The following is a 20735-nucleotide window of genomic DNA, read 5'->3' as shown; positions in this document are numbered from 1 at the left end:
TCCGGTCGTTTTGCATCATGCAATTTGGAACGTCAACGAATCGAGTCGAGCCTTCATTTGGGCAGTGTCAATTAAGTCTTGCGTGGGACCGTCCCCACTAAAATTCTCAGTACAGTACTGAGCGTTTGCGATAACGTACACGGACAACACACAATAAGGTAACCGATAACAAAAGCCCTTTGACGAGCCCAACGAGACAACAAACCAATCAACCTACTAGAACCGAGAGCTACGATCAACTATCAAATGTATGGCTATGTTTCCCTTGCTTGCTCCCTCTGCTTACCACGGTGATGAGAGTGAGGCAACTACCGTCGTTGGATAATTCAGATGAAGGTAAGTGTTTATTGTTATTACATGTTGATTCAATGTAAGGACTTTGTTATATTTACATACAATGACTTCAGCTTCTAAACTGAATACTTTTGGTAGCTAAGTGTTTGGTTGGTTTTCGAAAATAATTGGTTCAACATGCCTACTCTGTAAAGTGCGCGACAAGCATACTTTTTTTATGGACTCTAAGTAGAAACGGGACTGTAGCAGAATGTTGTAATCTGCTAACCGAACTCAAGCAACAAAGAAAGAATTAATCGATTCTAAGAAATACACAACAATGTTAGGGAAGCAACTAACCAGAGATTTCCGAACTGAACATGTCACAACACGTTCACCAATAATATGTTGCAGTAACTAAACCGAATTATGGATTGATGAATTCACGCACAATCCAATACGATACAACATTGTACGCATGAAACAGAATAGCCGAAAACAGCGAGAGCACGAATCAACATTGTTGATAAGCGTAGCGTGCTGTAAGATGATGTAAACAATCTTCAATTGTTTACACGATCAGCATAAGATCAGAACACGCATCTTAGAATCAGAAGAAGGCCAGAATACTACAATGAATCAAATATCGAGATAACTAAGTTCAAATTAAAACATAGTAGCGCAATCAGAAGAAGGCCAGAATACTACAATGAATCAAATATTGAGATAACTAAGTTCAAATTAAAACATAGTAGCGCAGATCAAGGGTTACGCAACATGTAAAACAAACATACGTCCATCCAGTTACAACAAATAACCATAGCACCATAGCTTGACCAAAACTAACAACAGTTTACACAAAATGTAATAAGTGGGTCACAAAAAGAAGTATAAATAAACTGACCAGACCGAACACGATATTCAGTAAGCCAGTCACCATCCAGAAGTTGACCGGTCATCATCATAATCAAATCGGCTGGAAACCAAAAACTTTAGTTACAGTGCAGTGGATTATTTAAAAGTTATCACAGGACTCGAACCGCGGCTTACCAAAAGCGAAGCCGTAGTCTTGCCGAGACCATAGCACAAATACAAATTAAGAGTAAATATTGGTAGTAGAATGGTAGAAGTATCAATTTTGAAGAAAATATACATTCATACGACAAAAGATTTTCCCAACCGGAAATCGAACATCAAGCCTCTGACACTAGCCCAAGCACTTTGACCACTACAACGTGAATGATTAAACTAAAGAGGCAAAGTACAAGGAATTACCAAGTTTTCGTAAAACAGTGATTATTATAATTTGAAACCTAATTTTTCAAACATTCACATTCATCTCTAAAAACCAATTATGAAAAATTAATATTTTAAACCGTAACCAAACCACCGCGAAACAATTCGAACCACGGACCTTTGGCTAGTATATAAATAAACAAGCAACATAGTAAAAAAGTAAAGTATAGTAATTGTAAAAATATGACCTTCAAAGGATTAATAATTTAAGGATTATTCCATTAGAATTAATTGTTACAGTTCTATTGTACTGTAATGAAACTACTTTTCAACTTGTTATTATGTTATTAGAACATTGTATCCTTAGAATTTTAAATTAAGCTACAGATAGTCATTTGAGCGGAACGTTCATTCTTACATTACGAACCCGGAAGATTAAATGTTTTTGGTTACACATTGTTCAATGTATAAGCATGCATTGTCCACTGCGAATCTGGGGTGAAACAGATTTAGGTAAGAGTTAGATGCGTGCAATAAGGTTGTTTAATCTTAAATGATAAACAAGTTTTAAACGATGAAAGTTGTCTTCTGTTAGGATGGCGTATTGCGTAATTGCGTATCGGATACTGATTGGCGTTAGGAAGATATGCGACAGACTGGTAGCAATCATCTGACTTGACTTGTTTGTTTGTTAATACTTTGTGGCGGCTACATTTAATGTCGGTAGTCTATTATAATTACAAGCCCAAACTGGTTTTTTCTCAAAACTACCGCTACCGAGGCGTTGGCGAATGTTTCGTAGGAGCGAGCTACTGCACTGAATCCTTAAAAGTGGGAGCTTGCTCTATTTAGGAGTTTATTTTCAGGTTGTTTTCAACGTAGACCAACTATAAAAAATACGCACGAACCGGAAAATACAGCTGTAGGCTAATCTCAATTGTGGCACTCACCGTGCGGTAGGTGGATGTTTGCCAGGGTTACATAAAATAAATATTTTGACCCTCGGCCAGCTTCATACATAATGGCTCGGTAGATTATCGACATCACAAAGCTGAGGCCATCTCCACTCCATAAGCAGCATCACCAGCCGAGGTTTTGTAATCATCATCGTCATCATCCTCATCTCTGTCATCCTTCGTCCGCCGCTACAAGACAAACTTTTCCACCCTCCTAAACGCCTCCTTGCCACTGCCAAGACATTTACCCTTAAAAAGTTCATTAAGAACGCTTTTGTACTCGGTCCTTCTCTGCGAAAAATAAGAGATGGGAGGGTGGGTGTGAGTGTTCGGTCCTATGGAAGAGTGAATGTAAGGAAAACATTCAGAAATCAACACCGATTCCCGGGGGCATAAATTCAATTTATTTATTCAGAACTTGCCAGAGTCATTTTTCTTTGCTGCCCGCGCCCACCATCTTACTGGAGCGTGCGTGCTTAGGTTTTTATTTTTATCGCCTCCAAGAACGCCCATCGGGTTTTCCGGATCCTGGCTTTCGCTCCCACATTTCGCTATGTGCCATCCTTTCTAAAAGGCAAACTTGTTCCGTTGCCGCTGGCATACATATCTCGGTTTTTAACATCCTTTAACACGCCGTTAGATCCCGAAAGACTGGCAAAAGGGAAAAAAAGGAAAATGAAACATCCTTTCTATATGTTATCTTTTTCTTTCTCAAGCCTCTCGCACAATCACTCACTCTCTCACTGTTTTTTTTTTTTGTTTATCTACATTAATTTATTTCTTGCCTTCATTTTATCACACCGACACACCGCAACGTTGCCTGTTTTGCTAGACGTTCTTCTACCAATACTCTTGCCTCTTACTTTGTCGAATATGGTGTTATTTTGTTTTTGTTTGCCTCTACTATCCCCCCACACGCATGGAGCGTTAGCGGCCCAAGCATAGACTTCCATCTTTTTGGCTGTAGTTCTCTCTGCCGTACGATGTAATAGACTCGAACATTGAGACTTCCTTTACGAGCTTTGATGTAGTTTCTGCATGCAACTAATGTGAACTAATATTCTTGGAAAACAACCATCCATTGCTATATGAATTTGTTAATGAAATTTTCTAGCACAGTTACTCTAAATGTATTTTTTTTTTAATACAGTTGCTTTCAAAAGTGGAGGTACAGTGTTCATTTGTACATTTTGATCCAAATATTTCGACCAGTCCTTACAGTAGTCCAGAAAAATCAAACACATTTTGTACAGCAAGGTAAAACTAAAGAGTAAACTTCAAGCTATATTTTTTTTCGCCTTTTTGACTTAATTTTAAGAAGTTGTTACATTTGCATTAAAAAAAGTAGGCAAATGTCGTCTGCTCAAGTAAATTTTATAGTAAACTGACATCAGCTACTACTTAAACAAAATATTCCGAAGGCCGTTAACGCGGTCGTAAGTTAGTTGGCCAAACCTTAGCCATAGCTAGGTAGCTCGAAGATAGAGGATACTGTAAAACGTAATTGGTTGAATGTGTTGGACAAGGCGTACGTTAAAATATGACCAGTTTTTAATGCAAACAATATGGTAACATAATTTGGACGACTCAAACGTTCAACATATATCTGTTAAAATGCTAAATGGTCAAGTATAAACTGATATTTTTGATGATTTATACTTCAAAACTTATTAATACATTTAACTTCAATACTATAATGGATTTGGGAAAGTGCCATTAATTCTAAAACATTATCAACCAAAACTGAGTGTACCAGTTGCTCATGTAACTATCAGATACTACAAAGTATTTGCAGTTTGTGCATTTTTATTGTGCTTTGTACAAATTAAATGAAGTGGTTTATTATTCAGGGCTTCAGAACATAATTGATGATCATGCCAGCAGTCCATCAGTGGAACAACTAAATCGGATCCTATGCTTCTTATACCTTCTACGTCCTTGTATATCCTACCCCTACAGTCTTATGATATATGAGAGTTTCGATGTGTTTTTGACACATCTTCTGCATTTAATGCCACATCACTCTGGAACTAAAGGAAGCAAAAAATCACTTCCAAACAAATACCACCACACCGCTTTATCGAACTGCCAACGTTCACTCTACGCTGATATTACTATTTGCAGCACAATCACGACCGGATAGGCTAAACTTATTTTAAATGACTTTTTAAATTGTAAAGCTATAGCGTGCTAAAAATAGCGGTCTTAAAGGTCACTAAAAACATTCTGGCAAGATTTCAAAGCGATATATTCTAGTAGCATTGCAGTATTACTCATAGACGGCATTATTTCACACAAAATAATAGTACTAGCTTAATACCCTTATTAGATGAGCAATATTACTGTCCCTCAATTTTGGAAAATAGACTGGTTCCGATTTGCTTTCGGCTGAAATATGTTTGTCAACGGGGCGATTAAAAACAATTGTTTACTACAATTGGTAAAGTTTGATATTGTAACGCGAATTTTTATGTCAAATGCCCTGCCAAAGGCTATTTTGACGATTTGAACATAAAGTACCAGGTTTCAAACAAGCTACAACAATCATGATAGTCACGATGTCACGATTTTACGAAAACATGTTTGACAGGATCTTCGAACCGTCCATTGCCGGACCAAGGTTTCCAAATGATTTTTAACCTTTCTCTATAAGTGGCAAATTAGTCGAAAATATAATTAACCAGAGTTTGGCGGAGAGGAAATGTATCATATCATATCACCGTGACAGAATTCGATTAAAAGAAGTACTACACTGTATGTTGCTTTCATAACAAAATTGTTTGCATTTTCCGGTTTTGCATGAACATTTGTAAAAAATTGTCTATTTTTTATTGTGTATTGTACGACCATTAAAAACCTAAATATTATATTGTAGCCATTTGAACTTTGAACATGATAATGAATATGAACATATTATATATGTTTAAAGAAGTAGAACAGATATCCTTATTTTCCTAATTAATATGTGTTAAAATTCTTCTTTTCATGCTAATCGTTATAATTTTAGATATGAAAAAAAAAGTTTGTTGTGCATCTAACCTACTTCTAAGTTTATTCCACTGATTACACAAAGTACACAAGAAAAGACAGCCAAAGTATTTGTAAAGCAAAACTACCAACACATTCGAAGCAATAAAAGAAACAATAATAGATCATTCATTACCAAATCGTTATTTCCGCTTGTAGTCCGCTTATGAATCGAGCTAGCACACCTTGTCTGTTTCATGGCTTCTTGGGTTAAGCCCTCCATATACCATCACCAGGCCACTAGGTGCTCCCAAGGAGATATATTGAACAATTTGGAGGACACGTATTAGAGACATTGTTGTCGGTGTTTCCCTGTCGAAATCCTAATTGGGAAATGCGCGCTTATTTATCAGCGCCTGTTTGTTCGGCTCTAGCTTCGGCGGTAGAGGGTAAAGTAGGGTAGAAATTTACGGCTGCCGAGACACAACCTCTTCTGCGAGGACCAAAGAGGCTCACGCAAGCACTTACCGCTTTTTCGTTCCCAACCGAAAGCGTCATGAATCAGCCTCAACCCCAACGACGTCACGGCGTGGGTGGCCATACTTTTCTTGCAAATGCCGCTGAGCCTATGTATGCGTGGACGATACACGCTCGTTCGGTCGTTCCATTTCTTTGGCCGAGTTTCCATTGGCGGACGTGCATCGTTTTACCATGACTCCATAGCGTTAAGATTGGAATCGTATAAATAAAATGTTAGCACCAACAGGACCGGCTATACCCAAGTAAATGAGGAAAAAGGACATGGGACGGTACAGCAGAAAACACAACAAAGCCTACGCTGAAAACCCGCATGACCGGGCAAATCCTCACCCCTATCTTTATTTCACCCACTGTCCTTAATTTTTTTTCTCATGGTCATTTGGGACATAATCACAACATACAGCTCGTTTACTTTTTCTTCTACCTCATACTCTCTACAGCGAAACCTCATTTTCTTTTCATTTCCACTATGTAATGGATTTTATTACCAACCCACCTTCCCCACACCTTCAGCGATACAGTTTTGAGGAGTGCACCGGACCGAGACCTACCTTTTCAATTTATCCCTTTAGTCGGAGGCTGTTCTTTCCATGTTTCGGTTGCAATCGAATCTAGGTGATTATCGCTTCGTCTCGGTGGAAACCAGTAGCTCCTAATGTGCCTCGGCACAATTGCTTTTGGGATTTTCCAATTTTGCATTTTCGCTTTGTCCAACGTATGTATGTATACGGTGTAGCTTTATAATTATAGCCCTGACCTGCACATCGTTGGTGGTTTGATAATTTAGTCTGAACAGATTAAGGATCACTTTTCGATCTTTACTAGTATAATTGCAATCTGCCATTTTTGCCTGTTACAGACCGGATTGGCTTATCCGAAACATGTCGGTGCGTTGACTGAGCCAGTGCCATACAAAGCTAGGTCTGACACTGTTCAAATATTGGCAGAACAAACCCAGCCTAGCTGAGAAGAGCTAATTAGAGCATCACTGAAGTTATTAAAGCTGATTTTCCTTTCATGTGTCCCTGGGTCAGTGTAGCCGGGCCTTTAGTATATCTAGTCTAACTTCAAACGATACCGATTCGGTTTTTTTTAAGGAACTGAGGCAACTGTACTCAACCTCACGGAAGCTTATAGAAGATAGATTCTTGTGGCCATTGGTGAAGAAAGTCATAGGAAGCTGGACGCAACTTCGACTAATGAAGCGAAGCTTTTTCGGCATATGCAATACTCTCCGGTAGCGAGAAGTTCTGAATCACACCGTTTCATTCTCACAACGAAAATTGGAACAGATCCATACACTGCGTCCAAGTTTTAAAGATGGCTCTTTTTGGTGAAATTTGTAGTCATATTTGGAATATCTGTAATATTAAATACATGTAACGAATATTGTAACCTCGGTCAGGTGTCCAGGTTACAATTTCATATGTATATGAACCTCCATTCATCCTCCTCTGCATGATTAGTTTAACACGTTGACTGCCACGTCACCCAAAAGTGGGTGACAGCAAAACTCAGTTCTAAAAACTTTTTGACCCATAAATAAATGAAAACGCAACATAATTTAACAGTAATATTTTATATAAATTCTTTGGGAAGCTTAGTTTCAGCTTAGCCTTAAAAAATTGTTGGTTCAATAAATGTTGTAAACAAATTAAATGAAAAAAGATTGTTCTAAAAAAGTGTGCTAAAAACGCTTGGCAGTCAACGTGTTAAAGCGTTTTCATAAAGCGTTTTCAATCTCTGCATCAATATGTACTTGAATGGAAGCAAACTCGAACTGTTATCATTAGGTAGTATTTTAAAGATAATTCATAACTCGACATAGGGACCCTTAAGAAACCGCACGCTCTACTTTAATTTGGATCTTGTATTGACTATCAGAAAATATGATTTATCCGTTAACAATAGGGGAGAGGTTGACAAGGTGCTTGCTTTTACATGATACCATATCCCTTCGATACCACACGAGCAGAATGGTCGTGATCCATAAACGAAAAGGAAGTTTTCCGGTACCTTTTTTGTATATGTTTTTAAACTCTTTAAATTGCCCATTGGCGAGAACCAAGCAAAGATTTCCTAATGATATCAGTTACGTTAGTTTGACGTGTCCATTTTTAGACCTTTGTAAATATTAATCTAATAAAGATATTTTCATTTAACACGTTGCGTACCAAGCATTTTAGCACAATTTTTAGTACAATTTTTTTAATTACAATTTGTTTATAATATTTGTTAAACCGATTGTTTTCGAAAGCCAAGCAAAAACTTAGCTTCCCAAAAAATTTATATAAAACATTACAATAATTTTTATGTTGCATTTTCAATTTATTGATGGGTCAAAAACTTTTTAGAACTAGAACTGCTGTCACTCATATACAGAATATCAATTACATTGGATCACAAATATTCGTCTACATAGTGCCATTTGGTAAGCATTCTGCAGTGTGTTCCAAGAGGAACCACCATGTGAACGGTAACGTTTTATTTTGGGATAGCATTTTCGCGAAAAAAAAACGCCCACACAAACCGTGTGTGCAAAGTCACTGCTTAACCCAAAATGGCGTTCGTCACGCAGTGTGTTGTTTTACAGTTTTATCGCCTGTCATTCATCATAATTTGCTTATGTTAACCCGTATTTCAGCCTTCGGTAACGTTTGCAACTTTTCTCTTTTTCGTCCTCTGCCGGAACTGATTTGCATAAAAAAACCCCTTCCACACGAGTACTCTCCTCGCCGTAGGAAGTGCGCCGTTCGTTGGCAGGAAAATGAGTGATGTTGTTGCAGCTTCGAACTGAGAGCGGTGACATCTGGGTTAATAATATATGATTCCCCAGCAACCGCAGTGCTACCGGCAAACACATTTGACTCCAGCTTCTTAGGTTTATGTGTGCGTGTGCGGGTATGTGTGGCGTCCCTTAAAAGGTGTAATCAGAATTCTTTTTAACAATGCACCGGTCCGGGTTGAGCGGAATGTTGATGAAAATGGGCAGTTTCCGTATTGAAATGATTACCCTTTTTCCGCGTTTCACACTTTATTCACACTTTCTGCAACACTCCGAATCGATTCCCTGTCAAAAACCTAGCCATCCGCGTACCCAAATACAGGAGAGCCTCGGAGCAAGGGCACGCGGTGGGATATAAAAACAAAACAAAACGCTCACATACCGCAGGTCAAAAGGTACGTTGCTGGCTGCTTGAATATTCACATCCTTTTTTCTCCAGTCTTTTTGATGATGTCCTTCGCCATCAATCCCAGAAAAAAATAAAAAAAAAATAACGATCCCGTTCCGGTGGGAAATGATTGATTATGATACTCATGAAAAACTGTTTCTGAGAATTGATCGTTTGTTTTTCATCATCCTTTTGCCCAAAACTAGACGGATGAAATGGAAAAAATGGTAGAAAAGCAAAGAACGAATCCCCTTGATTGCCCTTTTAGTTCGGCCTCGCTGCTTTTGGCGAACGAAGGGGGGAACCGAATGCAACAAGTGCGCCTTTGAACACACGTAATATGTGTGTGGGCAAAATGTTTATGCTATCCTTAGGTGTGCACTAAAAACCTTGATGCAAAGAAACGGAGAATCGTGTCCCATCTTTCTTGGACGGTCTGGTAAGGAGCTGTTAGGAAAAAAAATGTTACCACTCTACTCGATGGATGAACCACCTGTAATGGTGGAATTTTTACTTTTTGTGTATTTGTACCATGGCTATCCACTTGCGTGTAGGCTTTTCCGCCTTTCTCATTTGTGAACATTTGTCCTCTGTTTTTAGCAATTCTTAACGTACTCCACTCCACAATCTAACGAATTCAAATTTTAAACAATCTCGCCTCCAATTTAATAAAATTCGATGTATGATTAAATAAATTAAGCCAAGATTCGCTATATTTAGTCGATTTTAATTATTAAAATAATTTTATCTAACACTGTATCTTCACTCAGTCGTGAACATTCGACTTTTATCGTACCATTACTCATTTATTTTCGTCATGTAATTCCGTTGTTAAACTTCATTCACATAAATATTTCACTTGCTTGCTACCTGGCGCCACAGACTGGGCAAATTATTTGTATTTTTTTTTTTTTTTTGTATCGGTAAAGCATAGCAAAGAAAACAAACTCGTAAGAACTACTAGGCGTCTCCATTTTGCAAATGGTTTTCAATCTATTAGTGAAAGTGCTTCGTGGGCATTATAACAAGAAATAGGAAGGCGCAGTACCCAAAGCAAACAAAGCAATGTGTCATGCTTTAGAATTGCACGAAGGATTTTGTCCCTTTTACCGTGTGTGTCCTACTATTTTAATAATAATTTACTGTTACTTATTAATTTCATGTGACATGATGGAGGCGCCTAGTACGCTGTTGGAGGCGCCTAGTACGCGCGTTTCGTTACTGCCAACATCGCACTTGGGCTTTCTGGTGTTATAGCCTTATAGCTTTTCCTCCGACTACGCTTGTGCACTAATTTGCGAATAAGAAAAGGAATCATAAACAAGACGGGGGAAGATATTAAGCTAAGAAAAGTAATAGTATAACTAGCCAAGAAAATGTTCTCTTAGTAAGCATATATGAGAGCCCCACGCAGACCACACAATCTAACAAAAGCTAGGTGGAAAAGCGCCAAAAGTGCCTGGTCACTTTTCAGGCGAGTAAGTAAGGCGGACTTTGAAGAATTGAATATTAAAAATCAACGTTTCAAACAATGGGGCTGGGGCTGTAAAAAAACAGTAGGCTCTAGAGAAAATTGAATCAGTTAGGTAAATATGCAACACAAACACGTACACACATACACACACACACACAGCCACACGCCCATGCGCAGATACCGGTTTTGTTATGCCTTTAGTTTGTTATGTTTCCTCCTTTTCTGTCCTACAAACGATCGTTCGAAGCAGGGCGAAGCGAGATTCTGAAAAGGATTCTGATTACGCGAAAAATAATAAAAATCATATATAACCCGAATTGAGCCACGTATCTGGCCCATTTCCCATTTTTGAGCCCCGTTACATCTTACTGTTGCTTTTTCCATCGAGTTTTCCCTTTCCTCTGCGCCATGCTTTCCAGTTGGTGCCCTCGTTGAAAAAAAAAGGTTTTTCCTGTTGCTTTGTTTTCTTCAGCCCGTCGGTGGATAAAAGCGTTTGGTGTTTCCACATTTCATCTCATATTCGTTACTTTTTTCTTGTTAACTTTTGGCTATGCTTTAATCAATTCCGCACTCGAGTGAACATCGTCCGGCTTTTAAAAAAACATCGAGAATATGTTTTTGTCGATTTGAGCCAATGAAAAATAACGTGAGCCTAATGGCGGACACAGAGGTAACGGAACGTTGCACGTTATTTTTCGATGTTCGGGCCGAGGAATGCACAATGCCACAGCAATATTGTATGGATAATCGGTGCAGAGTTAGAAACAATCACCGAACTCTTCTCGCTTTTACTGCCACAAACGGAACCCGGCATATGATAAAGATCGAAAAATATTCTAAAATGTGATAGACTTAATATTTGTTTTAAAAATGCTCAGTCGTCAGCTAATTTACGAGCAGCAACTGCAAAAACTAGTGAGAAGCTCGAAAGTAGGAAAAATATTTCAAATAGAATAAGCACTGAAATATGAATTATAATGACGTTTCGTTATTTATTAACGTCACATTTGAAAATTAATATTTTAAAGCAAAAGAATAACATTACAATTTATAACATAAGTACATGTAAACGAATTTTAGCCTGTACTCAAATATGAGAATACTTGAAAGAAAATCATATGCCACTGCTTCCATACTTGCAGATTACTTGCAAAATGTGAAAATTGGGTGACAATAACAAAAAAGCGCCATTTTAATATGTTAACTGTTTTGTACATAACACAAGAAATATCATTATTTTTAATTGATTCGACCAATTGGAATCGTCATTCAAAGTTACTTTAAAACCATCTACTTAGCCAAATATATGATCAATTGACATCGACATTCATTTTGCTTCATCAATGGTGGATACTCTTTGCAAATTTTAAGATTTATAATAATCAGCTTCAAATATCTAGTGTGAAATGAGGCATTAAACCCTACTATTTTATGGTGCACGTGATGTATGTACCGCAACTTTTTATTCAAACTGTCTCTAATTAGAAACAGAACCATAGAACAAGTTAGAAATTGAGCGGACAAATCGTTATCTGCATGGGGGTAAATGTTGACATATTTCACATGACTATAATTATATGATTGGTAGCAGTTGATCAACATAACTGTGTTTTATATCATAGTTAAGCTATTTGACTGTGCTAAATTTGAAGCCAATCGTTTTTTACGAATGTTTTTTTGATTAACAGGAAATCCAAGATGGTGCTATGTTTACTTATGTTTACACCCTGCTCCATATGACTTGGCCTTACGAAGATCCTTAACTTATTGTTTACATTATCGTGTACTCTAGTGTCACGTAATGACGGAGAGTAAACGAAAACTTGCTCGAGTCCCACCTGTCACATGCGTCATACCAGTTATAAGTATAGTTTTTAAAACAATCATCAAAAATAATTTCAAGATTTAAACTACTTTTTTCCAGTAAAGATTCGAACAGCAAAATTTTGGCGCAGCCCTATTTTAATTGATTTTAATACTTCATCGACACACCTTCAAGCATTCAAATGAAAGTATGTTTATTACTGTCCTGATTGATCCAAGTTAACTAATAGAAATAGTGCGTTGATAGTTGACTTCTGGCTGCCTATATAAATGTAAATTTATTTACGTATTAAGGAGTAAAGAGAACAAGCTGATAATATGTTAACACTGAATGAATATAAAAAATGAATATAAATGAAATGTAAATTAAATTTCAGCTGCAACTTGTAACAGGCCAAATGCTTTTACAAATAATTATCTTTATAACGTCGAGTACACTTTCAATTTCTTTGCAGATAAATCGTTGGTTAGACGGTATGCCCAAGTGAGCAAAAGTCTGCAGAAACTACATGGAAACACTCATAAGACGTGGGAGTCCCAAATGTAAGCCGTAAACAAATCAACACCCACTTCACACTGGAAAAGAAGTATCGCACAATCGATCCAAACCATGAAAGCAACGTTGGTGTGATGCTGAACGAGAAATCAACAAGCCGTTGGTATATTGCTTCACTTCGTCAAAATAATTTACCGTAAGTATGCTAACCCAAGCGCTCCGCGGCGAACCGTAGGATAAGTTGTTTCCGGACAGGTTTTGCCCTATAGCCTCACAAGTTTAAAACAAAACCTTCCTCTTTCGTGACGTTATTTGAACAGCCCAGTGTAAAAGGTTATTTTTAGTATATGCTTATGAAGCTTTTAAAATCCAATCCGGCACTACAGTAACATGTGTTAGATTAATTTGATCGTTGTTTGCGAATGTACGGCAAATTGATGTCAATAACTGCATGATGTTATGTGCGATGTTAGCGATATTTCGATTTGTGCTTGATGTCGAATAGGTCGTAAGGCGGATGGAAGCACAAGTGTTGCTGGGCGTTAATGCAGCCTAACATAAGAACGAAAAGGGCCTCCAGGAGGATTGGTGAATGCAAATGGGATGGAAAACTAGCTATTCGTGAGATGAAGTTTAAAACGCACACACATAGACACACACAAACAAAAACCACAATTCCAACACTCACCCTATAAAACATCCAAACCATAACATCGTTTAAAATTGACTTCTTGCTACATTTACTTCTGTTTTTGCGCCTCCATTAACGTCGGCCATCAGTAACTTCTAGGCGACGAGTATGGAAGTTTATTTAGAGCAGAACATTAATCTAAAACGTTAGGGAATATTGCTGTACATAAACGATAAAGAGAGAGAAAATATTTATACTACCAAAACGAATGTCTGCTTGGCAGCAGCGGATAAGTGAAATTAGCAGTATTGTTTCAAAATTGGAAGTAGCGCTTGGAAAAAAAAAGGAAAAAAAAGGTTATCAATTGTCACATCCATCAAAAATGTACACATATACCCGGGACGTCACACGAAGGCATGCAAACGCTTATGACATAATATTTTAACCGGAAATTCGTACAATCGGCGTACAACATACTTATAACAGCAATTCCACTTGGCTCCACAAAAACTGTTAAAACTGCATTGTTTACCGAACGCCTTTTGCAAAGCTCGGGATAAAACTCATGTTATACACGTTTATACGCCTTCGTGTGGCATCTTGGTGACTATATACATAATATACTTACTATGTATTACAAGAAAAAACAGAAGACTTCCACTCTACTCTAACATCGATAGGCTGCATGTTAGAAAGCATCAGTGCACCGGTGAGAGGACACGCATAGCGTCTGCGTAATGATTTTGCAAACTGTCGCTCGCCAGGAGTGCAACATCGCAAACTCGAGTGAACGCGTAATCGATGACAATTCATTTTATATATATTGACATAACATTTAACGAATAAAACGAAACTCCCAGAATTCTATAAACAGTTGTAACCGAACATACCCAGCACGTTCACTACTTATCCGGAGTAGAAGCGCCGAGGACTGAGTGCATGCGATAGGCATGCGAAATGGGAGGGCTAGCACTTTTGCGTAGGTCACCGAAGGAAGATGTGGAAATGCAGCAGCGGATACGATTAGGCAGGGCGAATATGTGGAGTGCTTGACATCCCCGCTCGTATTTTGTGTTTATTGTTTCATCTATATCATACTACGAAAAATGAATTAAAGAGAAAAGCAGAACAAAAAAACAAACTCAAAACCAAGCAGCAGTCTGTGGTGTTCAAGTGTCCCACGAGACAGCGAAACTCGTGTTCCATGTGTTGTGTATATGTGTGCACGTATTCAATGGTTGCAAGAGGGCTAAGTTTTGACTGCAGCCATCTGCAGTGAGCTGTGAGAATGAATGATTACAAGGTTATAAGGCCCCTAAATTGCCCTGTTACAGTGTTTCCAAACGGCTTCACCATGAAAAACATAATGATGATTGCTGCCATCACCGCACTTGAAAACAGACCTGTTTTTATTTTTATTTTACTACTCAGAAGACTTAATCGTACTTAAACGGCTTTCAAATAAAATGATAAATTTGAATGAAAAATTCAGACGATCTTGAAAAAGCGTCAGCGTAAACGCCTCTTTAGCGTCGAGGCTTTCAGCCTCAGCTACTTGGTTCGTGGGAGCAGATTCTTAGGGTTTGCGCTTAAGTTTCCACCCCAGGGTTGTATGCCCCACTTCTTCACTGGGTAAGTTCAAGTCCCACTCCCGAACCAACTTTTTCCTTTATAGATTCTAAGCATCGCGTCTCACATAAGGTTTTCCTCCATTTCAACAACCGATGGTGCTTTCAATGTTTGCATTTACGTATATGGATGTGCTCGTATAGATTCGCTAGCTGTTATGTTCGCGATGATGAACGTTGCCATGACATTTGACGGGGTTCGTTTTTCAGGAGGAATTCCGTGAATTATAAAATTGGCAACTGATAGAACGAAACCGGGGAAAATGAATGTTTCGTCATTTCACGTCCTAGAAAAACTAGGCTTACTGGATTTTTCCTCGCAAGGAAGAAACAATGTTGACGCCTTTAGCTTTGCTCGTGACTATAGTTATTACGTTAAGTTGTCCATTGTTTTATTTTTTATTTAAGTTTGACCTTAACTGCCGTTAAGTTTAACCTTTGGATTACAGTGCAAACCCCTCCACCTGGCCACTCCGGATGAGTGCATTGTACATTGAATCGGCGGTACGCCCGAAGCAAGCAGACTGAGCGAAGGTCTACTGCAATAGGAAGTTTGTAGTAAGTTTGTGAAATATTATTGTAAAGCGGGCTTTATGTCAACAATCAGTATGGTCAATTAATTATAATTTAAAAACAAAGATGCGATAAAGTAAAAGAAACTGTCTCGGTAAACTGTGAATGGCATGGTGAGGTTGCACTGTATCAACAAACTGAACGACTAAAAACACATCGACTTTATACAAAGAGCAAACCCTTGGGTGAACTTGGTTAAAACTTAATTTTCATGAACTGTTTTTTTCTGTTATCTATATTTAAATTCTATATTCAAATCGTATCAATAAATTCTCACAAAACCGTTAGGATATCTGAAATATGAAATTATCGACGACGTGAGTGTTACGTTTTCATGCAGGTGTTCTACGCGCACAGGATAAATGGGTTAAGCGATTTAACTAGGCAGAGAAATACAGCGAGACCAGCGGGTCAACCTGGTGCAACATAACATTTAAAAATCTGATTGTAAAGTGTAAAACGAAGTAACATTTATTATTACTTCACCTCAAACATAATACTTCCAAGATCTTGCTATCTCTTTCCTATATGTATCTATCATAGCTGTGTGAGAGTGTGCGCATTTGGTGTTATGCAGGGGTTACCTATAATTGTTGAGGATATCTTATTTACCTAAGCGGTCTAGATCATTGCCTTTTATCTCTGATTTCATCGGAAAGCAAAAACAAAACACATATTTAAAAAACAAATCTCACTCTATCGAGAACCTTTTTACGTATATTTATTCCAACTGATTATTTATGCATACGCCCAAACTTTCCTCTCCTTCTGTTACGTAATCTGTCCATAAAAGTATGCTTGAACGGGTAGAAGAGAATTATCGCTCTCGTGTTATGCTTCGTTAAACCCTTCATAATAGAGCATCTCCCATTGTTTAGTTCGTTTAGACGAGCCTCCCTGTTAACATGTCAGAAGCTTCTATCAGGTATACACATTATTTTATTAGTGATAAAAACCATATATTGAGTTGCCGAATCAACGAAATCGATTAACGATAGATGCAATTTTCAAGCTGAAGAAAAGGGGGAACCTAAATTGCCCACCGTGCAATTAAAGCTGGTAGCAAAAGAGCTCTCCGTAGTGGAAAACGCGTTTCTTTGCGCCCAACAACGAAAAGCAACCGAAACCAGATCCGCTAAGACGAGCAAAATCTTTGCAGACTATGTCAATTAAGTGTAAAACTAAACATATAATTGTATGCATTTTGATGGAGCGCTATAATAATAACTAAATTCCATAAATGACTCTACATTAAAGCAGCAAGACAGTAACCTGAAGTAACATAACCCAGCATGAACGCTTACACAAAAATTTCTAGTATTACCACTATTACTATTACTACAAATGCTACAAAACTACTACTATTACTACCACTGATGCTAATAGTGCAGATACATTTACCCTCTTGGGAACTTAAATGTGAAAAAGATGAAGTTTCAACATAAACACTGCAATTACATGGTTGAAGTAATTGAGATAAACCGGAGGCAACTTGGAAACAATGATAAAAATAAACAAACAATCAAGAAACTCCATCATCAGCTACCTAGAAACCTGTGTAAACGTAAACAGCGGCAGATGACAGAAAACCAAATTAAGAATCGAAAAGAACAAAGAGGGAGAAAAACTAGATTCTTTTATTGCGTTTCAATAACACACAAAGATAAAAGGTGACAGGAAAATCAATTTCTTTTTAACATCGATAGATTCTAGGTTAGCGTCATGCGATCTTAGTTCAGAGGACAGTTTCTTTAGTATGTGTCTACGACCTGCAATGCAGTCGATTTCTATTTTTATGACCATGTTTCTAGTAGCAGATGTAGACCGAATGTCCATACGGCATGGCGCAAGAGGGGACAAGCGATTTAAACATTAGGATGGAAGGAAAATGGAGATACTAAAATGTATCGATTGTCCTTGCAGTGAAACTCACCCACACAAATATACACACGTCCACCTTTCAAATACGACATTTGAAATTACCACTAGCAAAGCTGGACTCAATCATTTTGCACATTACATGATAGAAGTCACCGTTTTCCGGGATTTTTTTTAACCTTTATACGTTATGTGTCCTATTCCAACCCTTATTATTACGATTTGTTTTGGATGGTTGTGCCAGGAACTTTTTCATGAGGGAAAGAGAAAACTTCTTGAATTGATCATAATTATTGTTTTCATCTTATTTTTAACGAACCTGCGAAAATCGGCCAAAGTGAAGAAGCCACATTTATTAATAGAACCTTTTGCAATGATCCAAGGATATCATACCATTAAACTGGAACTATAAACTGAAAAAAGCTATGTTACGTCAATGAATTAAATGATACACTCATATTTCGTTTAAACATTGTTTTGAAATCAACAAAACCAATCTTCTCCAGGCATGAAAATTGGTCTGATATTGTTTCGGTTTTGGAATAAGTTTTCATAACGGCAAAGGCTTCACCAGGCATTACTCTTTAACCACATTGTCTTACATTATATTATGTTATTAATGATAGTAACGATAAAAATTTTTGCATGCAAGTCGCACGTCAGAAATGAGCATGTTGAAAGTATGCAAGCATGTGACAAGCTGCCGCTCACAGTGGAGCAAGTACAACTCGAATGTACACAGATACACTGTAAACAGATACAAAGTAAAGAATAATCTCAAATTGAAAATTATATTCCAAATTCCGCTATTCCAAATAAAGAAACGTACACCAATTGCTTACGTTTACTTTAACATGTTTTTCGTTTGCATCCTCGACTGTGCGATTAGATTAAGATGCTTGAAATATGAACGAAAAGTCAAGTAAAATCAACTTGGCAACGGCGTCATCTATTGAAAAATTTCATAAGAAACACCAAAAACTGAGAAACTCAAATTACAGCTGGATTTACCACTCAAAACTGAAAAGTATAAGTAAATACGAAACACACTTCGATTGCGATGATATATCCGGCCAAACCAATGTTTACAAACACAAATCACGCAATGGAAGTTTTGTTAGTTTGAGAACCTGTTACAAGCTAACAATTTGTTCATCTATCTACATACCTGGAAAATTAGCATCGATTCTATTGAAGTACCAACTCCACTTAGGACTCGCGTAAAGCTGATTCGAACGGGGCTGGTACACTTGCACTTTCGACTTGCTACTTTTCGATGTGCGAATCAACTAGTAGTTCTACTTAAAACCATTCTGAAGCGGAATTTATCATTTAGAGATTCAGATTTACATCATGGTATTGCTAATAATTTCACTTGAATAAGGTACCTGAAATGTGAGAAATGAACGTCGTTGCAGGCCTAACGTTTAAGGTGAAGGTGTAGAAGACAAATGTTCAAATTCTGGATAGTTAAGAGCAGCATGTGGTTAAAGCGGTCACACATACCCGCTCTAAAGAAAGATGTAGATGATTCAAAACACGAAAAACACTGTTTGCAAAGCAAAGCTAAGTTACTCCTTGCATTACTGTCCTTATGACAATAGTGTTTCTAATCTGACTTTGTCTGATTCAATTAAATCTTTTAAATTAATACTGCGATTGTTTTCAAACAAAATACTTACTTTACTAGATTCTAGTAAATTTTACATATTTGCATTTTGGTTTTTCATTTCAGTCGATGTGTGGTCCAGTTTCACCAAGATTGTATACATGATTATGCTTTTTGATTTTGAAGTAAATAAATCAAGAAGCCTTTGCTATTTCTAAATGGGTTAAAGAGTTGTTCATGAACAATTGAAGTTGTGTTAAAGCAATTTCCACGGTTACTGTAAACAATTTTACAACAGGGCACAATGATCTAGTACAAGAATGAAGGTGTTGCTAATCTCATTCACCTCACCACATTTCAAAATGGTTTAAAATCGAATTACTGCATATGATTTCAAATCAGTAACACTACACTTGAGAATAATTACTTATCACTCCACTATTCAATGCAATACAATCTAAATTTGAAAATAACAAAGTGTTCCCCCTTGTGTATAAGTTGTTATTTTTGGTAGGTTTTAATGAAAGCACACAAATACACGAAATTCCAAACAATGCTAAATCGGCTGAACAATAGAATCAGACACATCACAACCAATTCATACTTCATATACCAACACCGTAACGAGCGCAAGTAAACCACATGATATACAACTAAAAGCTTTAAATGTTGTTTAAACGTAAATACTTAAACTGCTAAATGAATAAGGAAGTTGCATACAATTCGAGTAACAAGACCGTGAATAAGACAGAGAGGTAGAAACCGATAGAAAGAGAGAAAGCGTGAGAGAGAGAGAGAGAGAGAGAGAAAATGAAAGAGAGAAAGAAATAGAAAAATAACGGTACAAGAAACCAAGTATTGTACTCTTGAGGGTTTTTTATTCAAAGCAAATGACCAAACCTCAAGGAAACTGCAGTTTAGAACTGCAGTTCTTCCTGTTAATAACACATAATGGGGGCCCGACATATTTGGATTGTTTTGATAGATCACGTGTTTGCTTCGTTTTTTTTCCTTCTGCGTTGATCTAAGTCTCCAAGCCATCTCAAACTGGGCTGAAAGATTTGATTTGTTCATGATTTATAACCAGTGCTGGATCCTTTTTCTAAGATAATAAAAAGCAAGAAAATGAAGCTATACAAAACGAAACATGGGATTAGCACGGAAAGAGCGAAAGAGCTAAGAAATATTTCAAAACATTTTAAATAGAAAAACCCCAAACATACCTAATGCATAGCGAAACCGAAACATGCATAAGATGAATGGCGCTAAAAAATGGTAACGCTGCAGGTGCTTAGGATAGAATACAAACAAAACTTAATTTAAAACAAGTCTATAGAATGGGAAGTATTAAAATAAGCAGAAAAAACAACGCAAACTCGAACAAAACAAACATAAACTCTTTTCAATGTTTCATATCTATGCGTGGATGAATTCATATATACATAAAAACATATATTTAACGATAAACAAACAAACG

At 37.3% G+C, this 20735-nt stretch overlaps 1 long non-coding RNA gene across 1 annotated transcript; it reads left to right on the top strand.

Moving 5' to 3' along the window:
• The first annotated feature begins 57 nt into the window (after positions 1 to 57).
• LOC131268676 (uncharacterized) lies at positions 58 to 19477 on the top strand. The gene is made up of 3 exons (XR_009178980.1): positions 58 to 336; positions 12899 to 13135; positions 19385 to 19477. It is a non-coding gene; the product is annotated as an uncharacterized LOC131268676 (long non-coding RNA).
• The last annotated feature ends 1258 nt before the right edge of the window (positions 19478 to 20735 follow it).

Source organism: Anopheles coustani, chromosome X, assembly GCF_943734705.1.
Source record: "Anopheles coustani chromosome X, idAnoCousDA_361_x.2, whole genome shotgun sequence".
Classification (NCBI taxonomy): Eukaryota; Metazoa; Arthropoda; class Insecta; order Diptera; family Culicidae; genus Anopheles; species Anopheles coustani.
The sequence above is the reverse complement of the archived record's forward strand: the minus strand, read 5'-3'. Positions and strand labels throughout refer to the sequence as shown.